Below are 18,657 nucleotides of genomic sequence, written 5' to 3'. Positions count from 1 at the left end.
AAGCAAAATGCAATTTACAAACATAAAAATGGTAAATTGATGAAAGGCATCTAAACGGAATCAACCTCTGCTAAAAATGTGCATGGTAAGGAATTGCCATGAGATATGATGAGCAGAATTACACCAGTGCTCTGGAGGTGGCGTTGGAGGAAAAAGATCTGAGAAAATCTGAAAGTAGCATTGCCTTTCGCCAGACCAGCATTGGAGGCAAGTGGAAAAATTTGGTAATGGAATCTGTTTTTCAACTAGTAATCAGCTTACTTTTTCACTGAAGAGCTCAATCCACTGCAATTGCTAGACTGCTGTTCAGATAGTGTTTTCACTGCTTGACAGGTGATTGCTAATGTATTTTAAAGCACTTCACCTTCCTAGTTCAGTACTCACCTTTACTGCCCTGCTGCCAGCCTTCAGCATGGCATCAAAGCAGTTTCTCTTGCTCTGCTGTCCACCTGAAGATCAGCAGCAGAACTCACATCAGCACCAATTTCTCCATGCAGTAACAAGAGCCACACGAGCAGTAGTGTCACCTGATTTCTCCTCAGCCACATGCACCTTCAAAGGGAAAGTGAAACAGAATCCAGCCGAAGGAGGTGAATCGCCCAACACAGGGTTGACAGGAGACGATCAATTCTTTTGATATCTCCACAAAGGCTCAAGGTCTCTCAGTAGTTTGCTACTGACATCTGCATCCTAGAATGAAGATGCCTTCACAGTACACCACATTGCCATGCACTGCCAATGGCTGACAAGGTACTTATCATTTGAAGGGAAATCCACCACATTCATGACTCTGCCTCTTCCTAAGTTGTGTGCTGTCTTCATCTGAAAAGGTATGAGAGTAACAAAATGGAAGACTAAATTCATGGTCTGAAGCTGGTGAACTCAATGTTGAGTACAGAGGATGTAAAGTGCCGAAATGGAAACAGCGGACTTCACTGTAACGTGCAGCAAACCCAACTCAGAAATGTGATCTTGACAGCAAGACGACATATTAAAAGGGAATGTTTGCATAAAGGGTGACGGTGTTCTGCAGAGCAGTCACCCAGTCTGTGTGAAGTTGGGTCCCACCAACATAGAGGAGACTACCTTGTTAGTGCCAAATACAGTAGGTGAGATTGAAAGAAATACTAGTAAATCACTGCTTCACCTAAAGTTAGTATTTTGGGCCTTGGACAGTGAGCAGGGAAGGTCAAATGGCAAGTGTTACACTTTCTATGATTGCATGGAAAGGTAGTATGGGAGACAGAGACAGAGGAGATGTTGGGAGTGACAGAGGAGTGGACCAGGATGTTATTGAGACAATGGCTCCTATGGAATGCTGGCAGGAGACGGGAAGCAGACAATGTCTTAGTAGTAGCATTGTGCTGGAGATTGTAAAGATATTATAGGATAATCTTTGAATTCAGAGGCTGGTAGGGTAGAAAATGAGAATAAGGGACACTATTACAGTTCTGGAAACACAGTTTAGGACCTTGTCCAACATGGTAGATGGATTGGGCATGGAAGGAACTCATTGATTGGGGTAAAGGGAGGCATATTAGAAATATCTATTTCTTTCACCAAAGTTCTGATTGTCTGATCTAATATCTTCTTATATGATCCAGTCTTCTTTTCTTCATAATATATACCATCTTATACAGTCATAAAGTGCAGAAAAGGCCCTTTGACCAATCGAGTCTGCACTGACAATAACTATCACTGAAGGTGCACTAAACTCAATTTCCTGCACTGGTCCTACATCCTTGAGTGTTACGATATTTCAAGTGCTCATCCAAATATTTTTTAAGTTTGTAAGGTTTCCAACCTCCACTACCTTCTCAGACAGTGCATTCAAGATTCTCAGCACCCTCTGAGTGAAAATGTTTCTTCTTGGTTGGCATGGATGGGTTGGAATGAAGGGTCCATTCCCATGCTGATCTCTTGTCCCTAATCCTAAATCTATGTTGCTAATGATTGATCCTTCAAAGGGAACAACTGCTCCCTATTCATCCTGTCCATACCCCTTATAATCTTATACGCCTTGATCATGCCCCCTCTAAGTCTTCTCTGTTCGAAGAAAACAATCCAAGCCGATCTGGTCTCTCCTTACAGCTAATTTGCTTAGCACATTTAATTACGTTAATGGTGCTACAAAAGTGTAAGTTGTTTCTATCCTTGAAAGAGTTCACTTTACTATTGCACCCTGAGATCCCACAGTAGGGCCTCCACATGTCAAGATATGTGGGAGAGCATTCCCAGATCTCCTCTCCACTACTATAGCTGTTGAAGACTGAAATATACAAGTCTTGGTGAGCTTTTCTGAATTAAGCCCTAGTTTCTTTGATTGGAGTTCCTTCCTTTGATAGAATGCATGCTTGATCCCGCACACCCTCTACAACTGATGGGAAGTTTGGAAATTGGCAAGTAAGGTTGACTTAGTTTGGTTTGCTCTAGTAAAGAACGATTTTCAGACATGTTATTCATAGAGTGAGGTTCCATTCCCAAAGATGGTCCAGTTGTGCCATGACTTCATTTGTTGAACTTCTAGGCTTACGTCTATGAAACCTTTAATTTCTATGCTTTACTTAGCTTCACAAATGAAAAAGGAGCGTGGATAGACAATTCAACCTCCATGCCTGCCCCATTATTCAAAAAGATCATCACTGAACTGGTTGTATCTTCAAATCCACACTCCTGCCGACTGCTGACAGCATTTCATCCCCTTGTTTTACAAGAATCTTCCTCTGCCTTACAAATATTCAAGGATTGTGCTTCCATCTTTCTTCTGCAAGTGAGTTTCAAAGACTTATGACCCTCAGATTTTAAAAAAAGCCTCATTTGTATTAAATGGATGACTATTTCTTAAAGGAAGTGACTTCTAGTTCTTGTTTTTCTGGCGGGAAGAAACATTTATAGAACATTTAATAGAACATAGAACATTACAGCACAGTACAGGCCTTTAAGCCCTCGATGTTGGGCCGACATGTCATACCGATCTCAAGCCCATCGAACCTACACTATTCCATGTACGTTCATATGCTTGTCCAATGACGACTTAAATGTACCTAAAGTTGGCGAATCTACAACCGTTGCAGGCAAAGCATTCCATTCCCTTACTACTCTCTGAGTTAAGAAACTACCTCTGACATCTGTCCTATATCTTTCACCCCTCGATTTAAGGTTATGCCCCCTCGTGCTCGCCGTCACTATCCTAGGAAAAAGGGTCTCCCTATCCACCCTATCTAACCCTCTGATTATTTTATATCTTTCAATTAAGTCACCTCTCAACCTTCTTCTCTCTAGACCAGAACTGTACACAATACTCCAAGTGCGGCCGCACCAGAGATTTGTACAGCTTCACAATAACCACTTGGTTCCGGAACTCGATCCCTCTATTAATAAAAGCTAAAACACTGTATGCCTTCTTAACAGCCCTGTCAATCTGGGTGGCAACTTTCAAGGATCTGTGTACATGGACATCGAGATCTCTCTGCTCATCTACACTACTAAGAATCTTACCATGAGCCCTGTACTTTGCATTCTGGTTACTCCTACCAAAGTGCATCACCTCACACTTGTCTGCATTAAACTCCATTTGCCACCTCTCAGCCCAGCTCCGCAGCTTATCTATGTCTCTCTGCAAACTACAGCATCCTTCGTCACTATCCACAACTCCACTGACCTTAGTGTCGTCTGCAAATTTACTAACCCATCCTTCTACACCCTCATCCAGGTCATTTATAAAAATGACAAACAGCAAAGGACCCAACACTGACCCTTGCAGTACACCACTAGTAACTGGTCTCCAGGATGAACATTTCCCATCAACTACCACCCTCTGTCTTCTTTCAGCAAGCCAATTTCCAATCCAAACTGCCATATCTCCCACAATTCCATTCCTCCGCATTTTGTACAATAGCCTACTGTGGGGAACCTTATCGAACGCCTTGCTGAAATCCATATACACCACATCAACCAGTTTACTCTCATCTACCCGTTTGGTCACCTTCTCAAAGAACTCAATAAGGTTTGTGACGCACGACCTTCCCTTCACAAAACCGTGCTGACTATCCCTAATCAATTTATTCTTTTCTAGATGATTATAAATCCTATCCCTTGTAACCTTTTCCAACACTTTACCAACAACTGAGGTAAGGCTCACTGGTCTATAATTACCAGGGTTGTCTCTACTCCCCTTCTTGAACAGGGGAACCACATTTGCTATCCTCCAGTCATCTGGCACTATTCCTGTAGGCAATGATGAGTTAAAGATCAATGCCAAAGGCTCGGCAATCTCCTCCCTGGCTTCCCAGAGGATCCGAGGATAAATCCCATCCGGCCCAGGGGACTTATCTATCTTCACCTTCTGAAGGATTTCTAATACCTCTTCTGTGTGAACCTCAATCCCGCTTAGTCTAGTAGCCTGTATCTCAGTATTCTCCTCAACAACATTGTCTTTTTCTAGAGTGAATACTGTTGAAAAATATTCATTTAGCGTTTCCCCAATCTCATCTGACTCCACACACAACTTACCACTACTATCCTTGATTGGGCCTAATCTTACTTTCGTCATTCTTTTATTCCTTAAATACCTATAGAAAGCCTTAGGGTTTACCCTGATCCTATCCGCCAACAACTTCTTAAGTCTCCTCCTGGCTCTTCTCAGCTCTCTCTTTATTTCTATATTATATATTCTATATTTAACTTGTCACTGCCCCTCAGGTTCTTATGTTTCATTCAAATTGCCTCTTATTCTTCTTGAGCAGATATAAGCTGAGCCTGTCCAACCTCTTGAGGACCTCTTGTAAGACAACCTGACCATTCCAGATATTGGTTGGGTAAATGGCTCTGAACTGCTTCCAAGTTATGTACATTGTTTTGTAAATACATGACTGATACTAAATACAATACTCCAAAGGTGATCTGTGCCTTTAAAACTCTCTACTTCTGTATTAAACTCCCTTACAATACATGATAATATTATACTAATTTTCTTAGTCACTTGCTATACCTGCATACTAACCGTCCATGATTCATAGATCAGAACATGCAATTTCTTCTGTATTTCAGAGCTCTGCAATATCACACCATTAAGATAACTTGCTTCTTTTTTATTCTTCCTGCCAATATGGACTATTTTACATTTTGCACATTGCACTCCACATGCTAAATTTTTGCTCATTCACTTCACTTAGCTAGATCTTTTTGCTCCCTTTAATGTCCTCTTTGCAACTTACCTATTCCTACCTATCTTTGTGTTGTCAGCAAAATTTGGCAAACATACCTTTGGTCCCTTCAGCCAAGCCACATATATAAATTGTAAGCAACTGAGGTCCGCGCATCAATCCTGGTAGCATATCACTCATTACATCTTGCCAAACTGAAAACGATCAATACTTGAATAAATTAGCATAGCTCTGATGTATTTGAAGGAATTAGCATAGACAGAAATGAGATTCGGAGTAGACTGCCTGGCTTAAAACTTCATGAATATCCAGGGACAGATGAAATGCATTTGGGACTATTGAGTGAGGCAAAGGAGGAAATAGTAGGAGCACTGGCAATAATTTTTGATTCCTTTCTGGCCACAGGACAGATGCCAAAGGACTCGAGAACAGCCAGTGTGGTACTGTTATTCAAGAAGGCAGCAGAGGATAAACCAGGAACTAAAGGCTAGTCAGTCTAACAATAGTGGTGGGGATGCTTTTAGAAATAATTCTGAAGGACAGAATTAATCTGCACTTAATCATAGAATCCCTACAATGTGGAAACAGGCCTTTCGGCCCAACAAGTCCACACCGACCCTCAGAGCACCCCACTCACACCCATCCACCTATAATACACCTAATGTACACATCCCTGAACACTACGGGCAATTTATCATGGCCAATCCACCATGCCTACACAACTTCAGACTGTGGGAGGAAACCAGAGCACCTGGAGGAAACCCATGCAGATACATGGAGAACATACAAACTTCACATAGACAATCACCTGAGGGTGGAATCAAACCTGGGTCCCTGGCATCTTGAGGCAGCAGTGCCAACCACTGAGCCACCATGCCGCCCCAAATCAAGAACGGTCAGCATAGATTTGACGAGGAAAGGTGACATTTGAACAACTTGATTGAATCTCTTGACGAGGTAGCCAGGTGTGTAGATGTAGCAGATGTATTCGACATGATATACTTGGACTTCACCAAAGCCTTTGTTAAGGTCCTGCATAGCAAGGTAGCAAAAGTAAGACCCATGGGATTCAAAGAAATTTGGCTAATTGGATCCATAATTGGCTGAGTGGCAGGAAGCAGATGGTATGGTTGAGAGGTGTTTTTCTGAGTAAAGGCTGTGTCTAGTAGGGATCCACAGAGATCGTTGTTGAGATCCTTGTTGTTTGTGGTATATCTAAACGATTTAGACTTGATTGGAGGAGGATTGATCAGTTAAGTGACAAAAATTAGTGGTTGGGTAAATGGTGAGGAGAACAGCCTGAGATTACAGGAGAGTATAGATGGGTTAGTCAGATGGACTCATCAGTGATCAATAGTATTCAATCTGGATAAATGTGAGATGATGCACTTGGGCAAGGAAAACAAGGTAAAGGAATACATGATGAACAGTATGACCATGGGATGCACCGATGATCAGACTGGTGTGCTTGTCCACCAGTTCCTTAAGTGGGTAAAGTGGTTAAGAATGCACATAGGATACTTGCCCTTATTAGCTCAGGCACAGAGCTTAAAATCAGGGAGTTTATGCTATAACTAATAAAAAATTGGTTAGGTCACAGCCAGAATATTGTGGTTAGTTTTGAGATCCACACTGTTAGAGGGATGTGATTGCATTGGAGAGGGTGCAGAGGAAATTTACCAGACATTGCCTGGGCTGGAGAGTTTTAGTTATGAACAGAGATTGGAAAGACTGAGATAACAAGGTGCAGAGCTAGATGAAAGTAGCAGGCCAGGCAGCATCAGAGGATCAGGAAAGCTGATGTTTCGGGTGTAGACTATTCTTCAGAGGGGTCAAGACCCGAAGCATCAGCTTTCCTGCTCCTCTGGTGCTGTCTGGCCTACTGTGGTCATCCAGCTCAACACCTTGTTATCTCAGACTCTAGCATCAGCAGTTCCTACTATCTCTTGGATAGACTGATGTTGTTTTCATTGGAGCACAGGAGACTGAGGAGGGACATGATTAAGATGTATAAAATGATGAGGTGCATAGACAGGGTATACAGGAAGAAACTTTTGCTCTTGGTGAAGGATCAATGACAAGGGATCATAGATTTAAGGTGAGGGGCATGAGGTTTAAAAGTGATGTGCAGAGAACATTTTTCATCGAGTGAGTCGTGAGAATCTGGAAATAACTGTCTGTAAGGGTGGTAGTAGCAAAATTTAATTTTAAGTAATTTAATACCTCCACATTTTCCATTATTAATTCTCCAGACTCACTTTCTCACTTCCAATGCTCATTTTGTTAATTTTTTTTACTGTTTATGGAAAGTCTTACCACATGCTTTTATTTTCTGACTAGCTTGTCTCTTGTATGCTAATATTTCCTTTTTTTTGGGTCACTCAGTCTCTTCTGCTCCAAGGAAAACTAGTATATCCAATCTCTGTTCACAACTAAAACTCTCCAGCCCAGGCAACATCCTGTAAATCTCTTATGCACCCTCTCCAATGGAATTACATCCCTCCCATAGTGTTTTATATCCTGTTCAGGCTACCAACTGTCTTTGCACAATATATGTTTTTCTTTAAGACTATTTTTAATCACTTTAGTTAACAACAGATGATGGTTCCATCCATTAGAATGCATCTCACTTGTTGTAATGTGTCAACTCTGTGTTTTCCACAATATCCAGTTAATGCTGTTATTATATCCAGAATTGCTCTTAAACACAGCTAAATATTTTCTTTATAAAAACAGAAAGCACTGTGGGTACTGTAAATCAGAAATATAAACAGAAGATGTTGGAAAAACTCAGCAGTTCAGTTCTGAGGAAGGTCTTTCGACCCAAAATGTTAACTCTTATTTCTCTTCACAGATGCTGCCAGACTTGCTGAGCTTTTACAGCAACCTCTGTTTTTGTAAATGTTTTCTTTCCCCATCACAAAATCACCATGATATTTTTTTTAACTATTAACTAGTAATCATTAATGTGATTAGATATTTATGTACAAAGCTTGTTAACGGCAATGCAAAACATCAAAAGTAAAAGAGAGGTAGAGAGAATCTAGAGAGAATCCAAAGCAGTTAAACAAAAATGGAGTTGGTTGGGGATATAAACCACTGTATCCCCATGGTGCCCATCTCTCTCTAAAGGCATCAAGCGTATTAGTGGTCACCGTGTGCTTCCTCTTCAAGAACGCCTGGGCCTGCACACACCCACAGAAGAGGGGCAGGCTGTCAGCAAAAATGATCCCCTTCACTGCCTGCTGTCTGGACCAGTTAATAGCCAACTTGACCGGGCTCAAGGGCAGACCCATGAGGAGGTCCTCTGATTTGTCAACACCCTTCCACACTGGATGCCCAAAGATCAGGAGTATGAGGATGAAGTGCCACCAAATTATTAAAAAAGGGGGCACAACCAATATATACTTGATCCACACACTTCACAGCACTGCAATATAAACAGTTGGGCTGCATTGCCACAATTGCATGGGACTGCTGCATACAACACCCTCCACCCCAGGTCTCCAATGCAAAATAGGAGGATTCCAGTGACAGAGCCTTCCAATGGGGATCCCCACTGCCCAGCAATAAATAAGAATGCCAAGTTAAGTCTGGGCGGCACACAATGAAATCAAAGTGGATGGTATACTGCAGCAACAGCGTGTACAAAATGATACCTCTTTGCAAGGTAGAGGAAGACATGTTTTTAAACTAATTAATTAAAATGTACACCATTGCATCTCCATTAAACCTAACCTTTAACCTAATTTGCCAAATTAGATTCGCCAGCCCCACTACTGTGTGCATAATTTATCTTATTTAGATTATAAAAATAATATTGGGCCCACTCCTCCCTTTTTCAAATTAATTATAAATTCAATCATGTTATCATTGTTGCCACCTACGAGTGCCTCCACTATGAGATCATTAATTAATCTTATTTTGTTGTACAATACCAGGTCTAGTCTAACCTGCTCTCTATGGTGTACAAAGAAACTATCTCAACAACATTGTATGAACTCTTCATCTTGGTTACCTTGGCCCATTTGACTTTTCCAAAGTAAAAATAGATTAAAATCTCCCTCGATTATTGCTGTACGTTTCTAAAAACCTCTATTAGTTTTTTCTTTCTGGTCCACTCTAACAAGTAGTTACTTTTAAGGAGGCTGTACAGCCCTTTCACAAGTAATTTGAAAATGATAAAGGTGTTAGTTCTCATCTCCACCCAAACTGTTTCCATGTTCTGGTTTCCTAGATTTAGGTCACCCTTCTGTATTGTGCTGATAGTATCATTAATTAACAAAGCACCCCCACCAATTTTATAGCTGTACTATATTCTTCAAGACTCAGGTCCCCATCCATGTCATTCTGCAGCTGTTACCGGATCGTACTTATTTATTTCCATTTGCACTCTCAGTTCATCTGTGTATTTCAAATGATTAGATTAGATTAGATTCCCTACAGTGTAGAAACAAGCCCTTCGGCCCAACAAGTCCACACTGCCCCTTGAAGCATCCCATTCAGACCCATCCCCCTATAATTGACACACCCCTGAACACTACGGGCAATTTAGCGTGGCCACTCCATCTAGCCTGCACATCTTTGGACTGTGGGAGAAAACCGGAGCACCTGGAGGAAACCCACGCAGACGCGGGGAGAATGTGCAAACTCTACATAGACAGTTGCCCGAGACTGGAATTGAACCCGGGTCCCTGGTGCCGTGAGGCGGGGGGGGGGGGGGGCAAGACCTGAGGGGCTCTCACTTCTGGTCGGAAGCGCCCGGGCAGCCGGGCATGACGTGCTCTGGGGACAGTGGCAGGTGGGGAGTTTGACTGGGGCGGTACACCTGTCACACCGTAACGCAGGTGTCCTAAGGTGAGCTCAGGGAGGACAGAAACCTCCCATGGAGCAGAAGGGCAAAAGCTCGCTTGATCTTGAATGCTCTGCACTATTCTTAGATTTGTATTCTTTATCTTTTTTTTATCATAGTCTGTTTATCACTTTTTGTACGACAACAAATACAATACAAAATTTGGACTTGGCTCTCACCTTTGATTTTCCACATCTTCTCAAATTTGATTATTTGCTCAAGCTAATTAGTTTGAAATTCACACTACTTCCCTTGTCATGTGCATTGAAAGACAACTGTCCCCAGCACAACTCACGCTGTTTCACTTTGCCAATTCCAGAGCCAGTGTCCCACATACCGCCAGAAACCATTGATCCCACTCTAGTCCTTGAGCCATGCATTGATCTTTCCAGTCTGATCTGCCCTAAGCAATATGCGCACAGCTCAAGCAATAAACCAGACCTTTGACCAATATTAGGCTGTATTCCTAAAATAATTCAGTACAAAAACAAAAGTTTCTCCATGTAATTATCTGTATGTCTGGTACCATTGTTGAATTGAACACATGCAGGAAATTTTCACAGGCAAGGAGAAAGTTTAAAGTTTAAATCACTTGAAAATGACATTGGTTTGGGATCCAAGCCATTTCCCATTCAAGTTGAAATTGCCCTCACCACCACCACCCAACTCGCTGCAATTTATGAGCAGTACCTTGTATCTCTGAGAATAAGCAATAGGATCAGCATCTCCAACATTCACAGTAATGAGGGTAAGAAGCAGAAACAGATGCAGTTTGTAGGAAGTGATGCCCCCAGCACATGGCAAATTGAGACACCCTCAAATTAGTTAGGTGCTTGAATTGTAAAACATTCCACCCTTTTGATTTTCAGCTAATTTGTAACTACCAACTGCAAAGTCATCATGCATGACCATACCAGATATCCAGAGCATTCAAATGACTCTTTCATTCTTTGACCATATCAACTTTAGCATATCCTCTGTCTGTCCCAAACCTTGGAAACAAGAACTCACGGGGGTCAGCAGCCATGAGCTCTACCACTATAATACATGAGAGAGAAATCTAACTGTCTAGTGTTACAATGTCTGTACTGGAAGATGAGTGCCATCAATGGCTCCCTGAACTGATGGAATCCATTGACAGCAGCCAACTTTAAGTTCTTCTATTTGTGCACTGATTCATCTGTCTGGACATGAATGTTGTCCTCTGACCTCTGGAATAGGGTATCTGTAATCTGCCTGATGGCTTGATGAACTGCTGAATGTGAAGCACTGAAAAAAATAGCAAGAGTAGACCATTGAACCAAAAATGGCCAACCTCATATCAAGAGACCCTAACCCTTAGTTCTGGATCCCACAGCTAGGGAAAGATCATTCCGACATCCAGTCTGTACTGCACTGTTAGAGTTTCTTCCTTATTGAAAAAAAATACTTTATTCATTAAAAAATTATAACTACATACAAAGAGTTCTTAATCTGTTCATTGTATCCCTGTGGTGTGGAAACAAGCTATTCAGCCCTACAAGTCCATGTCAACCCTCTGAAGAGTATCTCACCTGAACTCACCCCCCTACCCTATCCCTGAAACCCTGCATTTCCCATGGCTAATTCACCTAACCTACATATCCCTTGACACTTTGGGCAATTTAGCATGGCCAATCCACCTAACCTGCACATCTTTGGAATGTGGGAGGAGACCAGAGCACCCGGAGGAAATCCATGCAGGCAGGGAGAGAACTCCACACAGTGACCCAAGGGTGGATTTGAATATAGATCCATGGTGCTTTGAGGTAGCAGAGGTAGCCACTGAGCCACCACATTGACCCATGCAATAAATCACAACATACTGATTGCCTTCTGGATCAGTTGATATACTGTACAGTAATTTTTTGTGATTCATATACCAGGGCACCACTTCCTCTGTACCTCTGATTACTGCAATTTCCATCCATTTAAATAATGGCCTGGATTTTCCAATCAGGATTGGAAGCTTTTCACATCCTGGACTAGACTCAAATCCACCTTTGAAACGGAGCTATTAAATGAATTCCTTTTACTTGATGTGTCAGCTGTGAAGTCTACTGTGGATTCTCTTACTACTGTGTACCACAAACCTGCCTTCACTGGACATTATATGCATTGAAATCCCTACAGTTCCACACAATATAAGACTACTGTTATCAGAAGCTTCATAAATAGGATTCAAGTAATTTGCTCACTGTACAAGTTTGATGCTGAAGTAGTGCACATCAAAACCATTTAGTGAGGCAGTAGCTATCCATATTGGAGAATTTCTCACTGTAAACAATGCCAAAGGGCCTAAGGCCGCCACTTCCGGTCCTGAAAAATACCATCCGAGTTGAAAGCATTTCAAAATTCGAGCAACCAGCAAAACCAACTATGTTCAGTAGCAAGGTGAGGGATGTTCGCCACTCACACTAACTGCCATCAAACCAAAGTACCTTTCTGCTAATCATGCACATGAGCAATGTGATTTATGAAGTTCAGTGCTTGTGTGATCCTACATATATAGGCTGTCTCTCCTAAAGATGAGCAGATTACATTCAACAACATGTGACTTCAACTTTTCACAATACACAAGACATTGACTGTGCCCAATCAATGCATGCTCACAGAAATCTAAATGGTGTGGGATTCTGCAATTGGATAACATTTGTAAATACTCCTGATTTTGCTCAGAATGTGGGTGACAACCAACTTAAGAACATCAGCCAACAAAGAACAATACAGCACGGGAAGCTGCCCTTTGGCCCTCCAATCCTGCGCTGACACATTTTGACCTCCATACTAAAACTGTCCTCGCTTCCAGGATCTATATCCCTCCTTTAACTTCCTATTCATATTTTCATCTCAGTGCTTCTTGAATGTTGCTACTGTCTCTGATTCCACCACCTGCAGACTTTCTGGAGAGAAATGAAAATTACAAATGACGTATCGGAATTTGACAAACACGGAGTGACAGCATCTTTCTCCAGAGCTTCTTTGCAAAGGAATATACCAGAAGGAGGTGTGTAAGTCTGTTCCCACAACTGCTTTGTGGGCAGTGTGCAGTAGCGGAGAGAGTCTGGGCATGCATGAAGGGTCTGATGGGCAGTGTCCTTCTCGACACCACCCTAATGACATCTTGGTGCTTGTTGGAAAGTTCTGGTGATGGGGCACTGACAGCCTGCTCAGGGAACAACCTGCAAGGATCCACTCTCTTGCATTCCCGCAAAGTCTCAAGGATGCTGCGTGCTGACCAGTTCCAGATGGACTTGTGGTCAAAGGTGTTTTTCTTTGCAAATTTCTCCATGAAGGACAGGTGTTACAAGATGGTCCAACTATTTGGAGTGTTCTGCAGTGCCAAGACCAGGCCCATCCTTTGTAACATCAGAGACAGGTAGAATCTCAGTACGTTGTGACACTTGTTATTTGCGAACCAAAACTCTACATACAGCTTGATGTGTCTGTGCACAAAGATGGCCATCAGGATGAGGGCAGATTTGGGTATGTTTATCCCCCTCCTCCTTATCAAGACAGGATCCGAGCAGAAAATGGCGACATCATCCATGTAATTTGACCTACAGGCCTCTGCTGCCTGGAATAGTCACCCCTCTCAGGTTCACATCCTTCCTGATGGAATCAGCAAAAGGTTCCAAAAAGCACACAAACAAGGTAGGAGAGAGGGGCAGCCCTGCCTGAATACAAATCTGATCAGGAAGGTTTCTGATTCCCACTCGTTGATTGAGACTGCACTAACAATGTTGGTGTAGAACATTTGGATCCAATTGTGAATTCCCTCCCAAAGCCCATTTTGGACTGCATGTCTCATCCTCCACAACCGCAACCCCACACCCCACCCCCCACCGCCATCCAGAGCTATGTGCATGGTGTCCCTATGGACATGGTCCACTTTTGACCTTCAGATGAAGGGGCTGATAGCTGGGATCACTGCAATGGCACAGCCTTGATGAATGGGCCATACCTACACTGCTTACAACAACACTTAGTGGGGGACAAGAACTGGAGCTACGGGTCAGGGATGGGGTAGCCAGTGTACAGGCAGATACAGCATGCAGAAAATCTGTGAGGGAGGATAAGCAGTTGAAAGGGCAAAGTTGCAGTCAATGCGATGGGTTGAAGTGTATCTATTTTAATGCACCAAGTGTGAGGAATAAGAAAGACAACTAACAGCATGGGTCAGTATTTGGAACTACGATGCTGTGGCCATTATGGAGATTTGGATAACACAGGGACAGGAATAGTTGGATGTTCCGGGGTACAGATGTTTCAAGAGAAATAGGGAGGGAAGTTAAAGAGGTGGGGAGTGACATTGCTAACCAGGGATAGTATCACAGCTGCAGAAAGGGAGGTCGTGGAGGAGCGTTTGTCCACTGAGTCAGTATGGGTGGAAGTCAGAAACAGGAAAGGAACAGTCACTTTATTGTGAGTTTTCTGTAGACCCCTCAATATCAATAGAGACACTGAGGAATAGATTGAAAGACAGATTGCAGAAAGGTGCAGAAGTAAAATAGTCGTTATCATTGTTGGCTTCAACTTCCCTAATATAGACTGGAACCTCCGAACTGCAAACAGTTTGGATGGAGCAGATTTTGTCATGTGTGTCCAGGAAGGATTTTTGACTCAATATGTAAATAGGCTGACTAGAGGGGAGGCCATATTGGATTGGGCTTAGCAACGAACCAGGCCAGGTGTCAGATCTCTCGGTAGGACAACATTTTGGTAATAATGATCACAACTCTCTGATCTTTACTATGGTCATGGAGAGGAATAGGAGCAGATGGTTTGGGAAAGTATTTAATTGGGGGAGGGGGAATTACAATGAGATTAGGCAAGAACTGTGGAGCATAAATTGGGAACAGATGTTTTCAGGGAAATAACGACAGAAATGTGGAGGTTATTTAGAGAGAACTTGCTACGAGTGTTGGATAGGTTTGTCCCATTAAGGCAAGCAAGGAATGGTTAGGTAAAGGAACCTTGGATGACAAGACACGTGGAACATCTAGTCAAGAGGAAGAAAGAAACTTACTGAAGGTTGAGGAAGCAAGGATCAGACAAGGCTCTAGAGGTCTACAAGGTAGCCAGGAAGGAACTTAAGAGTAGCCTTAGGAGAGCTATATGGGAGTATGAAAAAGCCTTGGCAGATAGGATTAAGGAAAGTCCCAAGGTGTTCTATGGTTATGTGAGGAACAAGAGAATGGCCAGAGTGAGGGTATGGCCAATCAGGGATAGTGCTTGTGCACAGAGTAAGAGGAGGTCCTTAATGAATATTTTGCTTCAGTATTTACCAGTGAGAGGGACCTTGATGTTTGAGGGCAACATGAAACAGGCAGATATGTGTGAACAGGTTGATGTTAGAAAGGAGGATGTGCTAGAGATTTTGAAAAACATGAGGATAGATAAGTCCCCTTTGCAGCCTTATTGTTCACTGGAGTAGTACCAGGTGATTGGAGGGTGGCAAATATTATTCCAGTGTTCAAAAATGAGAATAGGAATAATCCTGGGGATTACAGACCAGTTGGTCTGTCTTCATTGGTGGCAAAATTATTGGAGAGGATGCTGAGAGATAGTATTTATGCTTATTTGGAAAAGCACAGTTTGATTAGATATAGTCAGCATGGTTTTGTGAGGGGCAGGTCATGCCTCACAAGCCTCACTGAATACTTTGAGGATGTGACAAAACACGTTGATGAAGGTAGAGCAGTGGATGTGGTTTGTATGGATTTTAGCAAGGTATTTGATAAGGTTCCCCATGGTAGGCTCATTCAGAAAGTAAGGAGGCATGGGATTCAGGGAAATTTGGCTGTCTGGATACAAAACTGGCTGTCCAACAGAGCAGAGGATGGTAATGGATGGAAAGTATTCAGCCTGGAGTTCGGTGACCAGTGGTGTTCTGCAGGGATCTGTTCTTTTTGATCTTTATAAATGACTTGGATGAGGTAGTGAAAGAGTAGGTTAGTAAGTTTGCTGATGCCATGAAGGTGGAGTTGTGGACAGCTTGGAGGGCTGTTGTAAGTTGCAATGGGACATTGACAGGATGCAGAGCTGGGCAAAGATGTGGCAGATGGAATTCAACCCAGAAAATTGTGAAGTGATACATTTTGGAGGGTCGAATTTGAATGCAAAATTCTTGGTTAATGGCAGTGTGGAGGAACAGAGGGATCTTGAGCTCCATGTCCATCGTTCCCTCAAAGCTGCTACCCAGGTTTATAGGGTTGTTAAGAAGGCATATGGTGTGTTGGCTTTCATTGGCAGGGGAATTGAGTTTAAGAGCCACAAGGTTATGCTGCAGCTCCTTAAAACTCTGGTTAGACCACACTTGGCATATTGTGTTCAGTTCTGATTGCTTCATTATAGGAAGGATGTGGAAGCTTTAGACAGGGTGCAGAGGAGATTTACCAGGATGCTGCCTGGACTGGAGGACAGGCCTCATGAGGAAACTAGGGCATTTCCCATTGGAGTGAAGAAGTATGAGGGGTGACTTGATAGAGGTGTACAAGATGATGACAGGCATAGATAGAGTTGATAGCCAGAGACTTTTTCCCAGGTTGGGATTGACTATTACCTGGGGGCATAATTTTAAGGTAATTGGAGGAAGGTATGGGGGAGATGTCGGAGGTAGAGTATTTATACAGATAGTGGTGGGCATATGGAATATGTTGCTGGCAGTGGTAGTGGAGTCAGATATTTCAGAGACTTTTAAGCGACTCTTGGATAATGTAGGGTATGCAGGGTAGTTTGATCTTCATAGGATAATAGGTTGGCACAACATGGTTGTCCGAAGGGCCTGTACTGTACTGTGCTGTTCTATGTTCTAACACTGAGAGTACCTCCACCTGCTGACCAGGTTTTTGTCTGAAATGGAAAAGCAGCAGTACTTCTATCTTGGATGATAAAATGTGAGGCTGGATGAACACAGCAGGCCAAGCAGCATCTCAGCAGCACAAAAGCTGATGTTTCGGGCCTAGACCTCTCATCAGAGAGGGGGATGGGGTGAGGGTTCTGGAATAGATAGGGAGGGACGGGGAGGCGGACCGAAGATGGAGAGAAAAGAAGATAGGTGGAGAGGAGAATATAGATGGGGAGGTAGAGAGAGGATAGGTCAGTCCAGGGAAGACGGACAGGTCACAGAGGTGGGATGAGGTTAGTAGGTAGGATATGGAGGTGTGGCTTGGGGTGGGAGGAAGGGATGGGTGAGAGGAAGAACAGGTGAGGGAAGCAGAGACCGGCTGGACTGGTTTGGGGATGCAGTGGGTGGAGGGGAAGAGCTGGGCTGGTTGTGAGATGCAGTGGGGGGAGGGGACGAACTGGGCTGGTTTTGGGACGCGGTGGGGGAAGGGGAGATTTTGAAGCTGGTGAAGTCCACATTGATACCATTGGGCTGCAGGATTCCCAAGTGGAATATGAGTTGCTGTTCCTGCAACCTTCAGGTGGCATCATTGTGGCAGTGCAGGAGGCCCACGCTGGACATGTCATCTGAAGAATGGGAGGGGGAGTGGAAATGGTTTGCGACTGGGAGGTGTAGTTGTTTATTGCGAACCGAGCGGCGGTGTTCTGCAAAGTGGTCCCGAAGCCTCCGCTTGGTTTCCCCAATGTAGACACACCAGGTACAATGGATACAGTATACCACATTGGCAGATGTGCAGGTGAGCCTCTGCTTAATATGGAAAGTACTTCTATCTTCCCAGTTTCTGCCTCACCTTGACAAAATGCTTCTTCTAAGTTTTAGTACACACACTGGTCATATTCCAGCAACTTTGGATAATCTGACCTGACGGTGAACAGATCCCTTCTCTTCACTGCCCAGATTTATAACTGATCCCTGAACAGTCCAGAAACTTAAAATGTCATGGCAATGGTGACCTTGGTGGCTGCAGGTTAAGGGGCTTTCACAGGATCCTTCCAGTCCCAGGTCTTTGAGGACCAGAATGCAAACTAAATGCCAATTAGGTGCAATATCTTGCATTCTGTCCTATGCAGATCATTGACTCTTCGAAGGGTGACTAAATGTCAAGGGCAGCGTCTTCCTCCCTTTGCAGCCCCTCCTTATTTTTGCTTTACTGCCCCATAACCTGTAGGTGGTGTCTACTGCAGCTGCTCCTCAAGTTATACATTCCAAGTGTCAGGGCAGCCTGCTCCTAATTTCCACTTCTTCATCAGACTCATTTGTTCACTAGAGTTTCCCCTGTCAGCCTTTGTTGTCCAAGTGCAATCTCACCTCTCCTCAGAAGTCCTCTAACTCACTACTCAAAATTACACACTTACCAGTACAGCAGTGGCACCTCTATGCCATTGGTTGAGCTGTTCTTCATTTCTCACATCTGTTGGCCAGTGGATACATTTGCTCTCCTGGCGACAATCGGCCTGAACATGCCCCAGAGAAGAACTGTTGCCCATTCCTGACTTTTAAAAGTTTAAGTTTGCTTCGCTGAGGCCTATTGATGAGCTTCTCACAACTTCAACACTTGGTTCATGGAGCTGTGCAGGCTGCCCACTTGCTCTCACCCGTCCTCTCTTTTCAATTCGCTTTGCGTTTTTGACAACGTCAGGATTGTGTGGCGCTCAACAGGGAGTTTCAGTTAAAAAAAAATTGCGGATGCTGGAAATCAGAAACAGAAAAAC

At 43.3% G+C, this 18,657-nt stretch overlaps 1 protein-coding gene across 2 annotated transcripts in view; it reads right to left on the bottom strand.

Annotated features, from left to right (window-relative positions):
- LOC125456606 (uncharacterized) overlaps window positions 1-18,657 on the bottom strand; it is a 65,099-nt gene that overhangs the window by 45,267 nt on the left and 1,175 nt on the right. Inside the window, exon 2 of one of the 2 annotated variants that reach the window (XM_059647935.1) lies at window positions 18,301-18,634. The exons of the other annotated variant lie outside the window; for it this stretch is intronic. The gene's annotated coding sequence lies outside the window, so the exon portion shown is untranslated. The remainder of the gene's footprint in view (window positions 1-18,300; window positions 18,635-18,657) is intronic. 2 annotated transcript variants of the gene reach the window in all.

Source organism: Stegostoma tigrinum, chromosome 8 (assembly GCF_030684315.1).
Source record: "Stegostoma tigrinum isolate sSteTig4 chromosome 8, sSteTig4.hap1, whole genome shotgun sequence".
In the NCBI taxonomy this organism is placed as follows: Eukaryota; Metazoa; Chordata; class Chondrichthyes; order Orectolobiformes; family Stegostomatidae; genus Stegostoma; species Stegostoma tigrinum.
Note: the sequence above shows the minus strand (reverse complement) of the source record. Positions and strands in the feature narration are given on the sequence as shown.